Genomic DNA, 22935 nt, shown 5'->3' with positions numbered 1-22935 from the left:
TGTATCTAATGTATATATATTGTATATAATATATACATAGTATATATATTGTCTAATATATATATTTTGTATAATATATATTTTTTAGATACACATACATATATATACATACATATATATATATATATATATATATATATATATATATACATACATACATACATACATACATACATACATACATACATACATACATACATACATACATATATATATATATATATATATATATATACACACACATACACATATACACATATACACATATATATATATATATATATATATATATAGGGAACAGGTTCACATCTAGGAAGTTTCTATAACAGGAAGCTTCTAGATCACGTCTAATAGGCAGAAAGTGCATGCGCAGATCAGCAGACCAAAAGTTTCTTGCACACCCGCTAGATAAGCGACCCACCCAGCCACCATCCCCCATCCCGCACCCTGCACATTCACACCCCCTCCTTACCTTACACACAAATGCCACTATTTCGGCTGTAAACAGTGCAGGAGCCATGATGCACACTTACGACAGGGCCTGGACAATTTCCGGAAACGTGTGCACGCACCAAAAGTTTCGTTTCCGGTTTCATGTATAAATGTGAGAACGCGGTTTTGTATATTCGCGAATTCGCGAATAGTGAACATACACAACCATTAAGCAGATTTAACTTAGAAAAAGAAATACAAATACATACATTTGTGGACACCAGAAAACTTTATTTAGACACATGAAGACATTTTAAAAAAAAATTGGAAACATGCTGTTTATTACATTTGTATTTTTCAAACCAAAACAACCTTTGTACAACATTTAGACCATATACATCGACAAAGAGCCCATAATCAACAGATGCATGTGCAGATTGACAGAATTATGTTAACACCAATAAATACTTACAGAGAGTCAACACACAACACAGCCAAATCTCACCTCCATAAATAACAAAGGGCCAAAAATGTTACCCATAAAGCATGTGACACACAAATATATTGGACCTCTTCGTAGGTCAAATCTTTCCTGATGTCTGAGTGAGCTATATATAATCCAAGCAAACACACCCAGAATGGTAACGCCCAGTCCAAAAATTAACTGTGTGTGTTCTGTGTGTTTTGGAGCATGCTCAGTTGCCAAAACAAGGGAAATAGAAATGAGGAATAGAAATGTATGTAGGTGTGTATAGTATATGTGAATTGAAAAAATTCTCTATTCAAGTTTGCTAGTCATTATTTAGAATGTTTAGATACAGGAATACATACATATATATACAATTACGTGAGAGAGAGAGAAATATATATTTAGGTAAACAATTGAAACACACCTTTTGGGATTTGGGAAGTGAGATTGTGACAATTGACCAGATATGTAAGCCAACAATCTGACTCATCACTCATGAACATCCCTAAATTTGGCGTGGCAATTATATCAGGCGTTCTTATGTGCATTTTGGCTGGCGTTTTCACAGGCGTTTTGACATGCATTTTTTGGGCAGGCATTGTTATATGAAATCACCTACAAAAGCCCCAAAAACAGACCACAAACACGTACATGTGAACGTAGCCCGTTTGGGGGCGTTTGAGGGGGATTTGTCCAGCTCAAGGATCAGCTCCCAAAACAGGCAAAAAATCCAATCCTATTCAGTTCAATGGCCCCTGTTCCCATGTGAGCATTTTGACGGCATGAGGAAAACACCCAACGCTCACTGAGAAATAGCACAATGATTAGGGAGTCTGCCTTCCTGCTGTAGGTTTGTAAGTTCGAATCCGGAAGGTGCCCTCTGTATGGGCAACACTTGGATATCTCCAATCCTCCAAATGTTGACATCATTAATTTTGTTCATGTTTGAAAAAGGCATGTGTATCAGCAAACTTTTAATCTAAAGACATGAACAAAATACAAAAGATGCCACATAAAGTCAATATGTAGCAATATTGTGAGCTAAAGCTCTATTTGTTTGTTGGGCATACTTTGCTAATTAGCCAAGTATAAGGGATATATATATATATACCTTCAGTTAAATGTGTAGTAAAATGGTAACACTTGGCCATACCCATATGGAAGAAAAGGTAGTATTTGCAATATATTTCTAAAAACATTCTTTGGAAACACATAAAATATTGTCAAAATTGTGACATTTCCTTGATATGTGTGAAATGCTAATAATCTTTCTTTGAAATATGTTTTACATCTATTTTTTTTCTATCTGACGACCAATTCCCCAATGTAATATTTTGTGGGTTTTTTCAGAGAATGTGGAGGTTCTATATAAACACTGTAGATTTGACTGCTATGATTTCGGAGTTAGCAGGAAAGGTGTATGGAATGTGATGGTGTTTACTAAAGGATCCCTTGTTGGAAGTGTGCATGTTTTTCCAATTCCGCCGGTTTTTGCCATTTTCTATGGGCGAGACAGCGGATTTTCAAGCAGTATTCAAAAAAAAATTGACCCAAAATCGCGCTGGCGAAATTTTTTGAGCCTATTTGGCGTTGCGCATGCGCACATTCGCGCGTTCGCAGCTCGCGGCTGGAGGAGCTGTTTAACCTTTCCACACTTTCGCAGATATCTCTCTTTCTAAGTCAGTTTTTGAGATTTTTTAAACGCAAGTCATCTCCAAATTGACTTCCACACCTTCCACAGTGATTTGGGATTTTTGGGGGTACAGGGGAAAATTTGGCTAAACTTTAGTCGAGCTTTTAGCTGGCGTGGTTTTAAGTCGCGCTCTGACCATATTGCATCTTAATAAATCTCACACTAGGCGCTATTTTCCACCCGCCGTTCTTTGAATGCCAATTTCAGACTTAAATAATCGCCGGTTCGCAAAATCACGCCGAAACGCCAATTCGCCGTACTATGAATCAGGCCCATAGTTACATAGTTAGTGAGGTTGAAAAAAGACATCAGTCCATCCAGTTCAACCTATGATGTGTGTGTGTGTTTGCTTTTAACCGTACATTGTATACCCCTGTATGTTGTTGTCTCTAAGGTGCCCATCTACTAGTTTTTTGAAACTATCAATGCTTCCTGCTGATACGACTGCTTGTGGAAGAGAATTCCACATCCTTACCGCTCTTACAGTGAAGAACCCCTTACGCACTTTAAGGTTAAACCGCCTTTCCTCTAGTTTTAGTGAGTGGCCACGTGTCTTATTGTATCTCCTTTCTCTGAATAGTTTGTTCCTTATGCTAGGGTCGCCAGTACAGTATTTGTACATTGATATCATATCCCCCCTCAATCGTCTCTTCTCCAGAGAGAAAAGGTTCAGTGCTTGTAGCCTATCCTCATAGCTGATGTCCTCCATTCCCCTAATCATTTTTGTTGCCCTTCTCTGGACTTTCTCCAGTTCCAGCACATCCTTCCTGAGGACCGGTGCCCAGCACTGGACAGCATACTTCAGATGTGGCCGGACCAGAGTCTTGTAGAGAGGGAGAATAATCTCTTTATTTCTGGAGTGAATCCCCTTTTTTATACATCCCAGTATTCTGTTGGCTTTGCTTGCAGCGGCTTGGCATTGCATGCCACTGCCAAGCCTGTTGTCTACCAGTACCCCCAAGTCCTTTTCCATCTTAGACTCACCCAGAGGTTCCCCCCCTAGTGAGTAGCTTGCTTTCTGGTTTCTGGCCCCCAGGTGCATTACTTTACATTTTTCAACATTAAACCTCATCTGCCATGTAGTTGCCCACCCCGTTATTTTGTTCAGGTCCGCTTGCAAGGTTTCCACATCCTGCATAGAAGATATTGGCATGCCTAGTTTAGTATCATCTGCAAATACTGAGATTGTACTAGATATCCCCTCCTCTAAATCATTTATGAATAAATTAAACAGGATTGGTCCCAGGACAGAACCCTGGGGGACCCCACTTTCCACACCCGCCCAATCCGAGTACTCCCCATTAATCACCACCCTCTGGACTCTCCCCTGGAGCCAGTTCTCTATCCAGGTACTCACCTTATGGTCCATACCTACCTTCCTTAGTTTGTACAGTAAGCGTTTGTGGGGAACGGTGTCAAAGGCCTTTGCAAAGTCCAGATTGTAATGTTCTGGTACATTTGGGTACCCTAATTACTCTTTCATAAGTGTATGCGCCCCACCATTCTCTTTTGGTAAGGTGCGCATACACCTTTAAGACTGATGCTGTCATCACTGAGCGCCGGACTGGATGGCTATTTAGATCGCCGGCTCTCACTCACATGTGTTCGTTCAAACTGCTTTGTGCCTTGATGCTAAACTGTCTTGAAGCTCTCATGCTTGCAAGCATACCTCGCTGTCAGAACCACGCAGCGCTGATCCCTGTATCCCGCTACCGGATCATCCGCTCTTGCCGAACCTCTCCTCTGCTACATTGCTATTAGTGATAAGTACCCCACAGGGGAAACCTCTATAACCTTCATACTAAAGCTTACACTATCTAGCTCTGCATACTAATGACTATTACTACATCTGCATTATCTAAGATTGCTAGCTCTTGAGCCTACTACCACCTGTTCTTGCACTGGGTTGATCTCTCTTGTATGTCCACCTGCTACTCTGTCATCTGCTACCATACATGATTGCTAAACCTATCTGCATCCCATCTGCTACTATCTTACTTTCAAGAACATTTCCTTTCAAGTGTCTGTCATCTACCATCTCTACCCAACCTGTCTCTTCAGCCTATCATCACTGTGTTACTATATACATAAGTCACTCTAGGAAACATCTTATTGAGTGTGTGTATTTACTTGCTGAATTGAGATCATCCACACATGATGAGTCATTGGGAGTTGGGATTGGTGTCTCAGCGTTTCTCTACATGACTACTGAAGTGGAATATTTCTGCAGCTGAAAATCCACATCATACATAAAACGCAGGAGCGTTACACAGATACACCACATCCACAGGCTTTCCCTTATCTAGGTGACAGCTCACTTCATCGTAGAAGGTTAATAGATTGGTTTGGCAAGAACGATTTTTCATGAATCCATGCTGATTACTACTTATAATACCATTTTCATTACTAAAGTCTTGTATATGGTCCCTTAACATCCCCTCCAAAATTTTGCAGACTACTGATGTTAGGCTGACTTCTGCGAGCACAACTGTTTACGGGATGTTTCTAAGTGTTTAATTTTATCAATTAGTGCCCAAATTGTCTCTTGAGGCTAAGGCTATTACTTTCCCTCGAATCACACATTTGTGGGCCTCCTAAAAGGTGATAGGGGTAATATTTGGAGTAGCATTTTATAAAAAAATATAGCTGGAGTCAGGATTTTAGTTGAGTGATAGTTTCTGGGTCATTTAGGAGGGACAGGTTTAGCTGCCAGGTTTCAGTCCTGGGAATTGATTCTGGGAACGTCAGGGTGACCAAAATTGGGTGGTGATCTGATAGAAACATTGGTTCTATCATTGCTTACTTGAGATAGATTAAGTCCGGCTGTAAAAGAAAGAAATAGTCTATTTTAGAATATTTTTGAAATTAAAAAATTGTAGTCTTTGACTGAAGGGAACAGAGTGTGCCGCATATCATGTAGTATTAGGCCCTGAAGTGGTAATTTTATCTGACGAAGTGCATGATATGTCAGTGTGGAGGTACTCAAAGAAGTGTCTATGTCAGGGTTTAATGGTACATTAAAGTCTCCTCCCAAGAGGAATATTCCCTCCTTGAAAGAGGATAGTGAATTGCATATTTTTCTAAAAAGGAAACTTGATATTCATTTGGACAATAGATATTTGCTAGTGTAACTGGTTTGGAAGTGAATGGGCCCTTGATAAAAATAAATCTGCCCTCTGGGTGTTAGGATTGAGATAACCTGCTGGTGGCACTGTGTTGCCCTGGGCTGAATGCTGCACTTCCAGTGTCCACCAGTAGGCTTCTATGATCACTTATAACTGTGTTCAGCTGCCAGGTGGCTATTTAAGGCTGCACCTCCCTTTCCCAGGTGCGTCACTATTTTGATTGCCTCCTTGCTGCCTAAACCGAGTGTCTGTGATCCTGATCCATCCTGTACCCCCTTTGCCTTGTTCCTGCTCTCTGCCTAGTATCCAGTTTTGCTTGCCCTCTTCCTTGCTTCCCTGTTACCCTTGTCCCTTATATTGTATATACTTGTAGATAGTTGGTTCTTAGGTTCTTTAGTTATTTTGTCTTTGGGGTTGGGTTTGTTTGCTGGCATTTTTCATGTTCACTGTTGCTGTGTATGCTTGTTTATGTGGTTCACTGTAATAAATCTCACCTTAAGGTTATTTATATGGTTTGGTCTCCATTTTGATGTGTAGCTACATGTGTCTGGTCTCCCTAGCTACTGCTGATCCCTGACACTGGGTCCACAAGGGAGTCCAACATTTTGAATTGAGCATGCTTGGATATCAATATGGACACTTCCTTCGTTTTAGAAGAAGGGTTAATTGAATAGACTACTGTTTGATAGACATGGTTAGTAAGTTTGGGTATGGAATCAGAGCAGAAGTGGGTTTCTTGGAGAAAAAGGAATTGGGCTTTGTGTTTGGAAAATGCAGACTGTACCTGTGTTCTTTTTTCCGGTAAATTCAATGCAATGTTTTTTTGTTTTGCTCCTATTTCAATAGAAGAGCTGGCTCCAGCAGTTGCGGGTTTACCTTCTGGCAAGGCCCCAGGTACTGATGGTCTTCCATCAGAAATATACAAGATGTATGGGGATGTATTACTACTAGGGTTGAGCGGACACCTAGATGTCCGTGTTCGACGGGTTCGGCCGAACTTTAAAAAAAAGTCCGGGTCCGTGTCCCGGACTTTTACCGAACTTTTCCCGGACACCGAACCCCATTGAAGTCAATGGGGACCCGAACTTTAAGGCACTAAAATGGCTCTAAAACACCAAAGGAAAGGGCTAGAGTGCTGCAAATGGCAGCAAAACGTAATTAAGAGCATGGCAAGTGCTCTGCAAACAAATGTGGATAGGGAAATAACTTAAAACTAGTGTTGAGCGAACACGGACTGTATTATTCGTGTTCGTACCGAATAATTGGATTTTTTGTACCCGAACACGGACACGGACACTTTACTGTATGTTCGGGTAAAAATCCGTGTTCGGTCGTTTTATTTCCGGGTTTTGCATGCTTTGGCGCTCTTTTCATGGCGGGCTTTCAACAGCCAATCAACAATCGTTTAACTGGTGTGCCTTAAGCCATCCCAGCCATGCCTGCAAATGTCTCAGTAGCTGTGATTGGCCGTCTGAAGCATGTGACCAAGTCTTTATAAGTTCGAGGCAGCCGCAGCGGCGTCATTATGCTGCTTAGATTCAGGGACAGAGCACACATCAACGTGCTGGCTGCTGATTAGGGAAAGATAGGCAGGAAAAAACCATTTGTGTCCGGATAGAATTGAGGGACAGGTCGGAGTGTTTAGGCAGGGCGAGTTGTAGGCATTTTAGGGATAGAGTCTGCTGAATTATATAGGGTCAGTGTCTTCTACAAACTACAATCGATATTGCTGTGTGGGGGGTGGGGTGAATCTGCACTCAATCCTGATCAACGATCTCTTCTCAATCCTGTTAGGGACAGAGTCTGCTGAATTTTAGGGAAACTGTGTTCTACAAACTACAATCGATATTGCTGTGTGGGGGGTGGGGTGAATCTGCACTCAATCCTGATCTACGATCTCTTCTCAATCCTGTTAGGGACAGAGTCTGCTGAATTTTAGGGAAACTGTGTTCTACAAACTACAATCGATATTGCTGTGTGGGGGGTGGGGTGAATCTGCACTCAATCCTGATCTACGATCTCTTCTCAATCCTGTTAGGGACAGAGTCTGCTGAATTTTAGGGAAACTGTGTTCTACAAACTACAATCGATATTGCTGTGTGGTGTGGGATTGGAGATAGGCAGGTGTCAGTGATCCACATCCATTTTTCTGTGTGTGAGCTGCAGTGAACACAATCTTTTTGGGCTGCAGTGAACACAATCTTTTTGGGCTGCAGTGAACACAATCTTTTTGGGCTGCAGTGAACACAATCTTTTTGGGCTGCAGTGAACACAATCTTTTTGGGGTGCAGTGAACAAAATCTTTTTGGGGTGCAGTGAACACAATCCTTTTTGGTGTGCAGTGAACACAATCTTTGTGGGGTGCAGTGAACAAAATCCTTTGTGGGGTGCAGTGAACACAATCTTTTTGGGGTGCAGTGAACAAAATCCTTTTTGGGGTGCAGTGAACAACATCCTTTTTGGGGTGCAGTGAACACAATCTTTTTGGGGTGCAGTGAACAAAATCCTTTGTGGGGTGCAGTGAACACAATCTTTTTGGGGTGCAGTGAACACAATCTTTTTGGGGTGGAGTGAACAACATCCTTTTTGGGGTGCAGTGAACAAAATCCTTTTTGGGGTGCAGTGAACAAAATCATTTTTGGGGTGCAGTGAACACAATCTTTTTGGGGTGCAGTGAACACAATCTTTGTGGGGTGCAGTGAACACAATCTTTTTGGGGTGGAGTGAACAACATCCTTTTTGGGGTGCAGTGAACAACATCCTTTTTGGGGTGCAGTGAACACAATCTTTTTGGGGTGCAGTGAACACAATCTTTGTGGGGTACAGTGAACAGAATCTTTGTGGGGTGCAGTGAACACAATCTTTGGGGGGTACAGTGAACACAATCTTTGTGAGGTGCAGTGAACACAATCTTTGTGGGGTGCAGTGAACACAATCATTGTGGGGTGCAGTGAACTCAATCTTTGTGGGGTACAGTGAACACAATCTCATACTGAAGGTTTGAGGGTGCTGCCTGTTCCATACTCCCCCTACTCCTCATCTAGCCTTTTAGGGGTACAAACAATAGTAATTGGGGCCTAGTGTGGTTGTGTACGTGTGATATACATACACTTTTTTGGGATCATATTTTCTATTCCGCTATTTAATCAAAAACCTTTGGGGATCAGTTAAATTGGGGGATAGTCTGTGTTGGTACGTGTGAGAGAGATCCACCTTTCCAAGTTGTTGGGGTTCATCTCATACTTCTGAAGGTTTGAGGGTGCTGCCTGTTCCATACTCCCCCTACTCCTAGCCTTTTAGGGGTACAAACAATAGTAATTGGGGCCTAGTGTGGTTGTGTACGTGTGATATACATACACTTTTTTGGGATCATATTTTCTATTCCGCTATTTAATCAAAAACCTTTGGGGATCAGTTAAATTGGGGGATAGTCTGTGTTGGTACGTGTGAGAGAGATCCACCTTTCCAAGTTGTTGGGGTTCATCTCATACTTCTGAAGGTTTGAGGGTGCTGCCTGTTCCATACTCCCCCTACTCCTAGCCTTTTAGGGGTACAAACAATAGTAATTGGGGCCTAGTGTGGTTGTGTACGTGTGATATACATACACTTTTTTGGGATCATATTTTCTATTCCGCTATTTAATCAAAAACCTTTGGGGATCAGTTAAATTGGGGGATAGTCTGTGTTGGTACGTGTGAGAGAGATCCACCTTTCCAAGTTGTTGGGGTTCATCTCATACTTCTGAAGGTTTGAGGGTGCTGCCTGTTCCATACTCCCCCTACTCCTAGCCTTTTAGGGGTACAAACAATAGTAATTGGGGCCTAGTGTGGTTGTGTACGTGTGATATACATACACTTTTTTGGGATCATATTTTCTATTCCGCTATTTAATCAAAAACCTTTGGGGATCAGTTAAATTGGGGGATAGTCTGTGTTGGTACGTGTGAGAGAGATCCACCTTTCCAAGTTGTTGGGGTTCATCTCATACTTCTGAAGGTTTGAGGGTGCTGCCTGTTCCATACTCCCCCTACTCCTAGCCTTTTAGGGGTACAAACAATAGTAATTGGGGCCTAGTGTGGTTGTGTACGTGTGATATACATACACTTTTTTGGGATCATATTTTCTATTCCGCTATTTAATCAAAAACCTCTGGGGATCAGTTAAATTGGGGGATAGTCTGTGTTGGTACGTGTGAGAGAGATCCACCTTTCCAAGTTGTTGGGGTTCATCTCATACTTCTGAAGGTTTGAGGGTGCTGCCTGTTCCATACTCCCCCTACTCCTAGCCTTTTAGGGGTACAAACAATAGTAATTGGGGCCTAGTGTGGTTGTGTACGTGTGATATACATACACTTTTTTGGGATCATATTTTCTATTCCGCTATTTAATCAAAAACCTCTGGGGATCAGTTAAATTGGGGGATAGTCTGTGTTGGTACGTGTGAGAGAGATCCACCTTTCCAAGTTGTTGGGGTTCATCTCATACTTCTGAAGGTTTGAGGGTGCTGCCTGTTCCATACTCCCCCTACTCCTAGCCTTTTAGGGGTACAAACAATAGTAATTGGGGCCTAGTGTGGTTGTGTACGTGTGATATACATACACTTTTTTGGGATCATATTTTCTATTCCGCTATTTAATCAAAAACCTCTGGGGATCAGTTAAATTGGGGGATAGTCTGTGTTGGTACGTGTGAGAGAGATCCACCTTTCCAAGTTGTTGGGGTTCATCTCATACTTCTGAAGGTTTGAGGGTGCTGCCTGTTCCATACTCCCCCTACTCCTAGCCTTTTAGGGGTACAAACAATAGTAATTGGGGCCTAGTGTGGTTGTGTACGTGTGATATACATACACTTTTTTGGGATCATATTTTCTATTCCGCTATTTAATCAAAAACCTTTGGGGATCAGTTAAATTGGGGGATAGTCTGTGTTGGTACGTGTGAGAGAGATCCACCTTTCCAAGTTGTTGGGGTTCATCTCATACTTCTGAAGGTTTGAGGGTGCTGCCTGTTCCATACTCCCCCTACTCCTAGCCTTTTAGGGGTACAAACAATAGTAATTGGGGCCTAGTGTGGTTGTGTACGTGTGATATACATACACTTTTTTGGGATCATATTTTCTATTCCGCTATTTAATCAAAAACCTCTGGGGATCAGTTAAATTGGGGGATAGTCTGTGTTGGTACGTGTGAGAGAGATCCACCTTTCCAAGTTGTTGGGGTTCATCTCATACTTCTGAAGGTTTGAGGGTGCTGCCTGTTCCATACTCCCCCCTACTCCTAGCCTTTTAGGGGTACAAACAATAGTAATTGGGGCCTAGTGTGGTTGTGTACGTGTGATATACATACACTTTTTTGGGATCATATTTTCTATTCCGCTATTTAATCAAAAACCTTTGGGGATCAGTTAAATTGGGGGATAGTCTGTGTTGGTACGTGTGAGAGAGATCCACCTTTCCAAGTTGTTGGGGTTCATCTCATACTTCTGAAGGTTTGAGGGTGCTGCCTGTTCCATACTCCCCCTACTCCTAGCCTTTTAGGGGTACAAACAATAGTAATTGGGGCCTAGTGTGGTTGTGTACGTGTGATATACATACACTTTTTTGGGATCATATTTTCTATTCCGCTATTTAATCAAAAACCTCTGGGGATCAGTTAAATTGGGGGATAGTCTGTGTTGGTACGTGTGAGAGAGATCCACCTTTCCAAGTTGTTGGGGTTCATCTCATACTTCTGAAGGTTTGAGGGTGCTGCCTGTTCCATACTCCCCCCTACTCCTAGCCTTTTAGGGGTACAAACAATAGTAATTGGGGCCTAGTGTGGTTGTGTACGTGTGATATACATACACTTTTTTGGGATCATATTTTCTATTCCGCTATTTAATCAAAAACCTTTGGGGATCAGTTAAATTGGGGGATAGTCTGTGTTGGTACGTGTGAGAGAGATCCACCTTTCCAAGTTGTTGGGGTTCATCTCATACTTCTGAAGGTTTGAGGGTGCTGCCTGTTCCATACTCCCCCTACTCCTAGCCTTTTAGGGGTACAAACAATAGTAATTGGGGCCTAGTGTGGTTGTGTACGTGTGATATACATACACTTTTTTGGGATCATATTTTCTATTCCGCTATTTAATCAAAAACCTTTGGGGATCAGTTAAATTGGGGGATAGTCTGTGTTGGTACGTGTGAGAGAGATCCACCTTTCCAAGTTGTTGGGGTTCATCTCATACTTCTGAAGGTTTGAGGGTGCTGCCTGTTCCATACTCCCCCTACTCCTAGCCTTTTAGGGGTACAAACAATAGTAATTGGGGCCTAGTGTGGTTGTGTACGTGTGATATACATACACTTTTTTGGGATCATATTTTCTATTCCGCTATTTAATCAAAAACCTCTGGGGATCAGTTAAATTGGGGGATAGTCTGTGTTGGTACGTGTGAGAGAGATCCACCTTTCCAAGTTGTTGGGGTTCATCTCATACTTCTGAAGGTTTGAGGGTGCTGCCTGTTCCATACTCCCCCTACTCCTAGCCTTTTAGGGGTACAAACAATAGTAATTGGGGCCTAGTGTGGTTGTGTACGTGTGATATACATACACTTTTTTGGGATCATATTTTCTATTCCGCTATTTAATCAAAAACCTCTGGGGATCAGTTAAATTGGGGGATAGTCTGTGTTGGTACGTGTGAGAGAGATCCACCTTTCCAAGTTGTTGGGGTTCATCTCATACTTCTGAAGGTTTGAGGGTGCTGCCTGTTCCATACTCCCCCTACTCCTAGCCTTTTAGGGGTACAAACAATAGTAATTGGGGCCTAGTGTGGTTGTGTACGTGTGATATACATACACTTTTTTGGGATCATATTTTCTATTCCGCTATTTAATCAAAAACCTCTGGGGATCAGTTAAATTGGGGGATAGTCTGTGTTGGTACGTGTGAGAGAGATCCACCTTTCCAAGTTGTTGGGGTTCATCTCATACTTCTGAAGGTTTGAGGGTGCTGCCTGTTCCATACTCCCCCTACTCCTAGCCTTTTAGGGGTACAAACAATAGTAATTGGGGCCTAGTGTGGTTGTGTACGTGTGATATACATACACTTTTTTGGGATCATATTTTCTATTCCGCTATTTAATCAAAAACCTTTGGGGATCAGTTAAATTGGGGGATAGTCTGTGTTGGTACGTGTGAGAGAGATCCACCTTTCCAAGTTGTTGGGGTTCATCTCATACTTCTGAAGGTTTGAGGGTGCTGCCTGTTCCATACTCCCCCTACTCCTAGCCTTTTAGGGGTACAAACAATAGTAATTGGGGCCTAGTGTGGTTGTGTACGTGTGATATACATACACTTTTTTGGGATCATATTTTCTATTCCGCTATTTAATCAAAAACCTTTGGGGATCAGTTAAATTGGGGGATAGTCTGTGTTGGTACGTGTGAGAGAGATCCACCTTTCCAAGTTGTTGGGGTTCATCTCATACTTCTGAAGGTTTGAGGGTGCTGCCTGTTCCATACTCCCCCTACTCCTAGCCTTTTAGGGGTACAAACAATAGTAATTGGGGCCTAGTGTGGTTGTGTACGTGCGAGATACATACACTTTTTTTGATCATATTTCCTATTCCGCTATTCAATAAAAACCTTTGAGGATCAATTGAATTGCGGGATAGTCTGTGTCGGTACGTGTGAGAGAGATCCACCTTTCCAAGTTGTTGGGGTTCATCTCATACTTCTGAAGGTTTGAGGGTGCTGCCTGTTCCATACCCCCCCTACTCCTCATCTAGCCTTTTAGGGGTACAAACAATAGTAATTGGGGCCTAGTGTGGTTGTGTACGTGCGAGATACATACACTTTTTTTGATCATATTTCCTATTCCGCTATTCAATAAAAACCTTTGAGGATCAATTGAATTGCGGGATAGTCTGTGTCGGTACGTGTGAGAGAGATCCACCTTTCCAAGTTGTTGGGGTTCATCTCATACTTCTGAAGGTTTGAGGGTGCTGCCTGTTCCATACTCCCCCTACTCCTCATCTAGCCTTTTAGGGGTACAAACAATAGTAATTGGGGCCTAGTGTGGTTGTGTACGTGTGATATACATACACTTTTTTTGGATCATATTTTCTATTCCGCTATTCAATAAAAACCTTTCTAGGGCAAGATCTTAAATTACAGAAATATGAGGAGACCGTCAAATAAGGGCCGTGGCCTGGGTCGTGGTGCTGCTGGTAGAGCTCCTGTTGCAAGGAGAGGACATGGTCGATCTGTGCCAGCTACACGCACAAGTGAAACACCTTCCTCAAGTGTGAGTAGGCGACAGAACCTGCATCAGTATTTGGTAGGGCATCAAACGCCCCTAGAAGTGATGAGGCCAGAACAAGTTGAGGCGATAGTAGATTGGTTTGCTGCTGACAGTGCCTCCAGTTCCTTCACATTGTCTCCCACCCAGTCTACTGCAGAAAGGTCAGAGTTGGCACCTGCAGCCAATGTCCAACCGTCTTTCACCTCACCCCCTTGCAAATCAGGCCAGCAGTCTGAGCCCCAAGCCATACAGCAGTCTCTTATTCTTTTTGAGGACTCTGTCAGCAGGGTTTCCCAGGGCCATCCACCTAGCCCTGCCCCAGAAGTGGAAGAGATTGAGTGCAGCGATGCCCAACCACTTATTCCTCAAGATGAGTACATGCAAGGATCATCGCAGCACGTCTCCGATGATGACGAAACGCAGGTGCCAACTGCTGCGGCGTTCAGCATTGTGGAGACCGACAAGGAGGGCAGGGGTGAAGACTGGGTGGAAGATGATGTGGAGGACGATGAGGTCCTCGACCCCACATGGAATGAACGTCATGCAGGTGAACTGAGTGGTTTGGAGGAAGAGGCGGTGGTCGCACAGAGCCACCAGCACAGCAGAAGAGGGAGCAGGGTGCAGAAGCGGAGCGGCCGTGCCCTAGACACTACGCCCGCTACTGCCCAACGCAGCAAGGGAACGAGCGCACCAAAGTCAGCTCAAAGGAGTTCTCTAGCGTGGAAGTTCTTTAGAAAATGTGCTGATGACAGGACACGAGTGGTTTGCACCCTGTGCAATCAGAGCTTGAAGCGAGGCATGAACCTTCTCAACCTGAGCACAACCTGCATGATCAGGCATCTAAGTGCAAAGCACGAGCTGCAGTGGAGTACACACCTTCAAAACCAAGAAACGTCTCTGGCTCATCCTGCTTCCTCTTCTGCTGCAGTCTCGGCCGCTCCAGCCACATCTGTAGTGATACCGGCACCTGCCACCCCGCAAACAGACGATCTGTCAGCAACACCACCACCTGGGTCACCAACAACCATCTCCACAATGTCCCGTGGAAGCGTTCAGCTTTCCATCTCCCAAACACTTGAGAGGAAGAGGAAGTACCCCCCTACCCACCCGCGATCCCTGGCCCTGAATGCCAGCATTTCAAAATTATTGGCCTTTGAAATGCTGTCATTCCGTCTGGTGGAGACGCACAGTTTTAAAAACCTTATGTCGGTGGCTGTCCCACAGTACGTCGTGCCCAGCCGCCACTACTTTTCCAGGCAAGCCATCCCTTCCCTGCACAACCAAGTGGGGGAAAAAATCAGGTGTGCACTGCGCAACGCCATCTGTGCCAAGGTCCACCTAACTACGGATACGTGGACCAGTAAGCACGGTCAGGGGCGTTATATCTCCCTAACGGCACACTGGGTAAATGCAGTGGCGGATGGGCCTGAGGCGGATAGCAATTTGGCGCATGTCCTTCCACCACCGAGGATTGCAGGGCGCTTCAGTTTGCCTCCTGTTCCTAACTCCTCCTACTCCGCTTCCTCATCCTCTACCGCCTCCTCATCCGGACAGCGTAACACCTTCACCACCAACTTCAGCACGGCCAGGGGTAAACGACAGCAGGCAGTTTTACAACTTGCCTGTTTGGGGGACAAACCACACACCGCGCAGGAGTTGTGGAGGAGCATGGAACAGCAGACAAATGAGTGGTTGCTGCCAGCGAGCCTCAAGCCCGGCCTGGTGGTGTGCGATAACGGGCGAAATCTCATAGCAGCTCTGGGCCTAGCCGGTTTGACGCACATCCCTTGCCTGGCGCATGTGCTGAATTTGGTGGTGCAGAGGTTCCTTAAAAACTACCCCGATATGTCAGAGCTGCTGCAGAAAGTGCGGGCCGTTTGTGCGCACTTTCGGCGTTCTCACCCTGCTGCTGCTCGCCTGGCAGCGCTGCAGCGTAACTTCGGCCTTCCCGCTCACCGCCTCATATGTGACGTGCCCACAAGGTGGAACTCCACCTTGCACATGCTGGAAAGACTGTGCGAGCAGCAGCAGGCCATAGTGGAGTTTCAGCTGCAGCACGCACGCGTGAGTCGCTCTGCGGAACAGCACCACTTCACCACCAATAACTGGGCCTCCATGCGAGACCTGTGTGCCTTGTTGCGCTGTTTTGAGTACTCCACCAACATGGCCAGTGGCAATGACGCCGTTCTCAGCTTAACTATCCCACTTCTATGCCTCCTTGAAAAAACAATTCGGGCGATGATGGAAGAGGATGTGGCACAGGATGAGGAGGAGGAGGAGGATGAAGAGGTAACATTTCCAAGGCTTTCAGGGCAGTCATTCGCAAGGGGCTCCGAGGGTGGGTTCCTGCACACGCAAACGCCAGGGACGCAATTGTCCAGCAGGGGCACAGTTCTGGAGGATGAGGAGGATGAGGAGGAGGAGGAGCTGGAGGAGGAGATGGAACCATGTTCACAGCAGGGTGGCACCCAGGCCAGCTCATGGCCATCACTGGTGCGTGGCTGGGGGGATACAGAGGACACGGACCATACACCTCCCACAGAGGACAGCCTTTCGTTGCCTCTGGGCAGCCTGGCACACATGAGCGATTACATGCTGCAGTGTCTCCACAACGACCGCCGAGTTGCCCACATTCTAACTTGTGCTGATTACTGGGTGGCCACGCTGCTGGATCCCCGTTACAAGGACAACGTACCGTCCTTAATTCACTCACTGGAGCGCGATCGCAAGATGCGCGAGTACAAGCGCACGCTGGTAGACGCCATGCTGCTGGCATTCCCATCTGACAGCGGGGCCACAGTGGAAGCACAAGGCAGAGGAGGAGGAGGAGGAGGTCGCCAACGCAACCAGGGCACCGCCAGCACCTCAGAAGGCAGGGTTAGCATGGCCGAAATGTGGAAAAGCTTTGTCAGCACGCCACAACAAACAGCAGCACCAGCAGCTCAGATGGAACGTCTTAGCAGGAGGCAGCATTTTACCAACATGGTGGAGCAGTATGTGTGCACACGCCTACATGTAGTGAATGACGGGTCTGCCCCCTTCAACTTCTGGGTCTCCAAATTGGGCACATGGCCTGAGCTTGCCCTTTACGCCTTGGAGGTGCTGGCGTGCCCTGCAGCCAGTGTATTATCTGAACGGGTATTTAGCACGGCTGGGGGCGTTATAACAGACAAGCGCAGCCGCCTGTCCAGAGACAATGTGGACAAGCTCACGTTCATTAAAATGAACCAGGCATGGATCCCACGGGACTTTTCCGTACCTTATGCAGAATAGCAATGGATACCGACCTTACCCACCCATTGTTCCATTTTTGCTCTTTCTCACTCTTTTGGGGTGTACCCTCATTTAAAATTTGTGAAAAGAAGCAGTGTTGGCTACCTCGTCCTCCTCCTCAGGGCCAGATTAATGTAGGGTCTATTGGAGCTGCAGCTCCAGGCCCCTACCTTTTATATAGGCCCCGGGTTGGCCATATTCACTGTTACCGCTCTTCTGTCACTTGTAAACACAGAAGTCTGGCTTCTATGCTCGCTTCCCCAGGCAGCACCCTCAGAACCTCCCCACACAGCGTGAAGGCCGGACAAGGAGGGACAGTTGGCGATGCATGGATGTGTTTATGGGCTTCAGAGACAGCATCCCATGTTGAATTAGGCATGCATGGCTGCACCCTTCCTCCTCTGGGTGCATGGCAAGGCACGGCCCTAAGGCCCTTCAAAATCCTCAGCACCAAGCCCATGATGCTGTTAATCCGGCCCTGGTCCTCCTCCACCGCCGCTTCCACCTACACCGCCCATAGGTGTGCGCAGCCTATTGCATTAAGGTGTGCACCCCAAAGTTGAAATACACATGCATGTGTTTGCCAGCAGGGAGAGTAATTTATCGGGGCCATGTACCTGTAGGCAAGGAGAAATAGAGCAGAGCAGGTCCCAGGGAGATCTTTCCCATCTCCTCACTGGCAATGCTATGTGCCCTAGGTGATTAGGGTGTGCCCAGGCACACCCAGCACACCCTGTGCGCACGCCTATGTCACCGCCACATCCACCACCACCTCAACCTCCCTCCTACTCCATATGGGCCTCGTCCTTCAGAGATGAAGAAGAACATTGTTTTATTTTTCTGTTTTTTTTTGTTGTTTTAAGTTATTTCCCTATCCACATTTGTTTGCAGAGCACTTGCCATGCTCTTAATTACGTTTTGCTGCCATTTGCAGCACTCTAGCCCTTTCCTTTGGTGTTTTAGAGCCATTTTAGTGCCTTAAAGTTCGGGTCCCCATTGACTTCAATGGGGTTCGGTGTCCGGGAAAAGTTCGGTAAAAGTCCGGGACACGGACCCGGACTTTTTTTTAAAGTTCGGCCGAACCCGTCGAACACGGACATCTAGGTGTCCGCTCAACCCTACTTAAAACAACAAAAAAAAACAGAAAAATAAAACAATGTTCTTCTTCATCTCTGAAGGACGAGGCCCATATGGAGTAGGAGGGAGGTTGAGGTGGTGGTGGATGTGGCGGTGACATAGGCGTGCGCACAGGGTGTGCTGGGTGTGCCTGGGCACACCCTAATCACCTAGGGCACATAGCATTGCCAGTGAGGAGATGGGAAAGATCTCCCTGGGACCTGCTCTGCTCTATTTCTCCTTGCCTACAGGTACATGGCCCCGATACATTACTCTCCCTGCTGGCAAACACATGCATGTGTATTTCAACTTTGGGGTGCACACCTTAATGCAATAGGCTGCGCACACCTATGGGCGGTGTAGGTGGAAGCGGCGGTGGAGGAGGACCAGGGCCGGATTAACAGCATCATGGGCTTGGTGCTGAGGATTTTGAAGGGCCTTAGGGCCGTGCCTTGCCATGCACCCAGAGGAGGAAGGGTGCAGCCATGCATGCCTAATTCAACATGGGATGCTGTCTCTGAAGCCCATAAACACATCCATGCATCGCCAACTGTCCCTCCTTGTCCGGCCTTCACGCTGTGTGGGGAGGTTCTGAGGGTGCTGCCTGGGGAAGCGAGCATAGAAGCCAGACTTCTGTGTTTACAAGTGACAGAAGAGCGGTAACAGTGAATATGGCCAACCCGGGGCCTATATAAAAGGTAGGGGCCTGGAGCTGCAGCTCCAATAGACCCTACATTAATCTGGCCCTGAGGAGGAGGACGAGGTAGCCAACACTGCTTCTTTTCACAAATTTTAAATGAGGGTACACCCCAAAAGAGTGAGAAAGAGCAAAAATGGAACAATGGGTGGGTAAGGTCGGTATCCATTGCTATTCTGCATAAGGTACGGAAAAGTCCCGTGGGATCCATGCCTGGTTCATTTTAATGAACGTGAGCTTGTCCACATTGTCTCTGGACAGGCGGCTGCGCTTGTCTGTTATAACGCCCCCAGCCGTGCTAAATACCCGTTCAGATAATACACTGGCTGCAGGGCACGCCAGCACCTCCAAGGCGTAAAGGGCAAGCTCAGGCCATGTGCCCAATTTGGAGACCCAGAAGTTGAAGGGGGCAGACCCGTCATTCACTACATGTAGGCGTGTGCACACATACTGCTCCACCATGTTGGTAAAATGCTGCCTCCTGCTAAGACGTTCCATCTGAGCTGCTGGTGCTGCTGTTTGTTGTGGCGTGCTGACAAAGCTTTTCCACATTTCGGCCATGCTAACCCTGCCTTCTGAGGTGCTGGCGGTGCCCTGGTTGCGTTGGCGACCTCCTCCTCCTCCTCCTCTGCCTTGTGCTTCCACTGTGGCCCCGCTGTCAGATGGGAATGCCAGCAGCATGGCGTCTACCAGCGTGCGCTTGTACTCGCGCATCTTGCGATCGCGCTCCAGTGAGTGAATTAAGGACGGTACGTTGTCCTTGTAACGGGGATCCAGCAGCGTGGCCACCCAGTAATCAGCACAAGTTAGAATGTGGGCAACTCGGCGGTCGTTGTGGAGACACTGCAGCATGTAATCGCTCATGTGTGCCAGGCTGCCCAGAGGCAACGAAAGGCTGTCCTCTGTGGGAGGTGTATGGTCCGTGTCCTCTGTATCCCCCCAGCCACGCACCAGTGATGGCCATGAGCTGGCCTGGGTGCCACCCTGCTGTGAACATGGTTCCATCTCCTCCTCCAGCTCCTCCTCCTCCTCATCCTCCTCATCCTCCAGAACTGTGCCCCTGCTGGACAATTGCGTCCCTGGCGTTTGCGTGTGCAGGAACCCACCCTCGGAGCCCCTTGCGAATGACTGCCCTGAAAGCCTTGGAAATGTTACCTCTTCATCCTCCTCCTCCTCCTCATCCTGTGCCACATCCTCTTCCATCATCGCCCGAATTGTTTTTTCAAGGAGGCATAGAAGTGGGATAGTTAAGCTGAGAACGGCGTCATTGCCACTGGCCATGTTGGTGGAGTACTCAAAACAGCGCAACAAGGCACACAGGTCTCGCATGGAGGCCCAGTTATTGGTGGTGAAGTGGTGCTGTTCCGCAGAGCGACTCACGCGTGCGTGCTGCAGCTGAAACTCCACTATGGCCTGCTGCTGCTCGCACAGTCTTTCCAGCATGTGCAAGGTGGAGTTCCACCTTGTGGGCACGTCACATATGAGGCGGTGAGCGGGAAGGCCGAAGTTACGCTGCAGCGCTGCCAGGCGAGCAGCAGCAGGGTGAGAACGCCGAAAGTGCGCACAAACGGCCCGCACTTTCTGCAGCAGCTCTGACATATCGGGGTAGTTTTTAAGGAACCTCTGCACCACCAAATTCAGCACATGCGCCAGGCAAGGGATGTGCGTCAAACCGGCTAGGCCCAGAGCTGCTATGAGATTTCGCCCGTTATCGCACACCACCAGGCCGGGCTTGAGGCTCGCTGGCAGCAACCACTCATTTGTCTGCTGTTCCATGCTCCTCCACAACTCCTGCGCGGTGTGTGGTTTGTCCCCCAAACAGGCAAGTTGTAAAACTGCCTGCTGTCGTTTACCCCTGGCCGTGCTGAAGTTGGTGGTGAAGGTGTTACGCTGTCCGGATGAGGAGGCGGTAGAGGATGAGGAAGCGGAGTAGGAGGAGTTAGGAACAGGAGGCAAACTGAAGCGCCCTGCAATCCTCGGTGGTGGAAGGACATGCGCCAAATTGCTATCCGCCTCAGGCCCATCCGCCACTGCATTTACCCAGTGTGCCGTTAGGGAGATATAACGCCCCTGACCGTGCTTACTGGTCCACGTATCCGTAGTTAGATGGACCTTGGCACAGATGGCGTTGCGCAGTGCACACCTGATTTTTTCCCCCACTTGGTTGTGCAGGGAAGGGATGGCTTGCCTGGAAAAGTAGTGGCGGCTGGGCACGACGTACTGTGGGACAGCCACCGACATAAGGTTTTTAAAACTGTGCGTCTCCACCAGACGGAATGACAGCATTTCAAAGGCCAATAATTTTGAAATGCTGGCATTCAGGGCCAGGGATCGCGGGTGGGTAGGGGGGTACTTCCTCTTCCTCTCAAGTGTTTGGGAGATGGAAAGCTGAACGCTTCCACGGGACATTGTGGAGATGGTTGTTGGTGACCCAGGTGGTGGTGTTGCTGACAGATCGTCTGTTTGCGGGGTGGCAGGTGCCGGTATCACTACAGATGTGGCTGGAGCGGCCGAGACTGCAGCAGAAGAGGAAGCAGGATGAGCCAGAGACGTTTCTTGGTTTTGAAGGTGTGTACTCCACTGCAGCTCGTGCTTTGCACTTAGATGCCTGATCATGCAGGTTGTGCTCAGGTTGAGAAGGTTCATGCCTCGCTTCAAGCTCTGATTGCACAGGGTGCAAACCACTCGTGTCCTGTCATCAGCACATTTTCTAAAGAACTTCCACGCTAGAGAACTCCTTTGAGCTGACTTTGGTGCGCTCGTTCCCTTGCTGCGTTGGGCAGTAGCGGGCGTAGTGTCTAGGGCACGGCCGCTCCGCTTCTGCACCCTGCTCCCTCTTCTGCTGTGCTGGTGGCTCTGTGCGACCACCGCCTCTTCCTCCAAACTACTCAGTTCACCTGCATGACGTTCATTCCATGTGGGGTCGAGGACCTCATCGTCCTCCACATCATCTTCCACCCAGTCTTCACCCCTGCCCTCCTTGTCGGTCTCCACAATGCTGAACGCCGCAGCAGTTGGCACCTGCGTTTCGTCATCATCGGAGACGTGCTGCGATGATCCTTGCATGTACTCATCTTGAGGAATAAGTGGTTGGGCATCGCTGCACTCAATCTCTTCCACTTCTGGGGCAGGGCTAGGTGGATGGCCCTGGGAAACCCTGCTGACAGAGTCCTCAAAAAGAATAAGAGACTGCTGTATGGCTTGGGGCTCAGACTGCTGGCCTGATTTGCAAGGGGGTGAGGTGAAAGACGGTTGGACATTGGCTGCAGGTGCCAACTCTGACCTTTCTGCAGTAGACTGGGTGGGAGACAATGTGAAGGAACTGGAGGCACTGTCAGCAGCAAACCAATCTACTATCGCCTCAACTTGTTCTGGCCTCATCACTTCTAGGGGCGTTTGATGCCCTACCAAATACTGATGCAGGTTCTGTCGCCTACTCACACTTGAGGAAGGTGTTTCACTTGTGCGTGTAGCTGGCACAGATCGACCATGTCCTCTCCTTGCAACAGGAGCTCTACCAGCAGCACCACGACCCAGGCCACGGCCCTTATTTGACGGTCTCCTCATATTTCTGTAATTTAAGATCTTGCCCTAGAAAGGTTTTTATTGAATAGCGGAATAGAAAATATGATCCAAAAAAAGTGTATGTATATCACACGTACACAACCACACTAGGCCCCAATTACTATTGTTTGTACCCCTAAAAGGCTAGATGAGGAGTAGGGGGAGTATGGAACAGGCAGCACCCTCAAACCTTCAGAAGTATGAGATGAACCCCAACAACTTGGAAAGGTGGATCTCTCTCACACGTACCGACACAGACTATCCCGCAATTCAATTGATCCTCAAAGGTT

Source organism: Pelophylax lessonae (genome assembly GCF_965119305.1).
Source record: "Pelophylax lessonae genome assembly, chromosome: 5".
NCBI classification, from domain to species: domain Eukaryota; kingdom Metazoa; phylum Chordata; class Amphibia; order Anura; family Ranidae; genus Pelophylax; species Pelophylax lessonae.
This window is presented reverse-complemented; position numbering follows the sequence as displayed.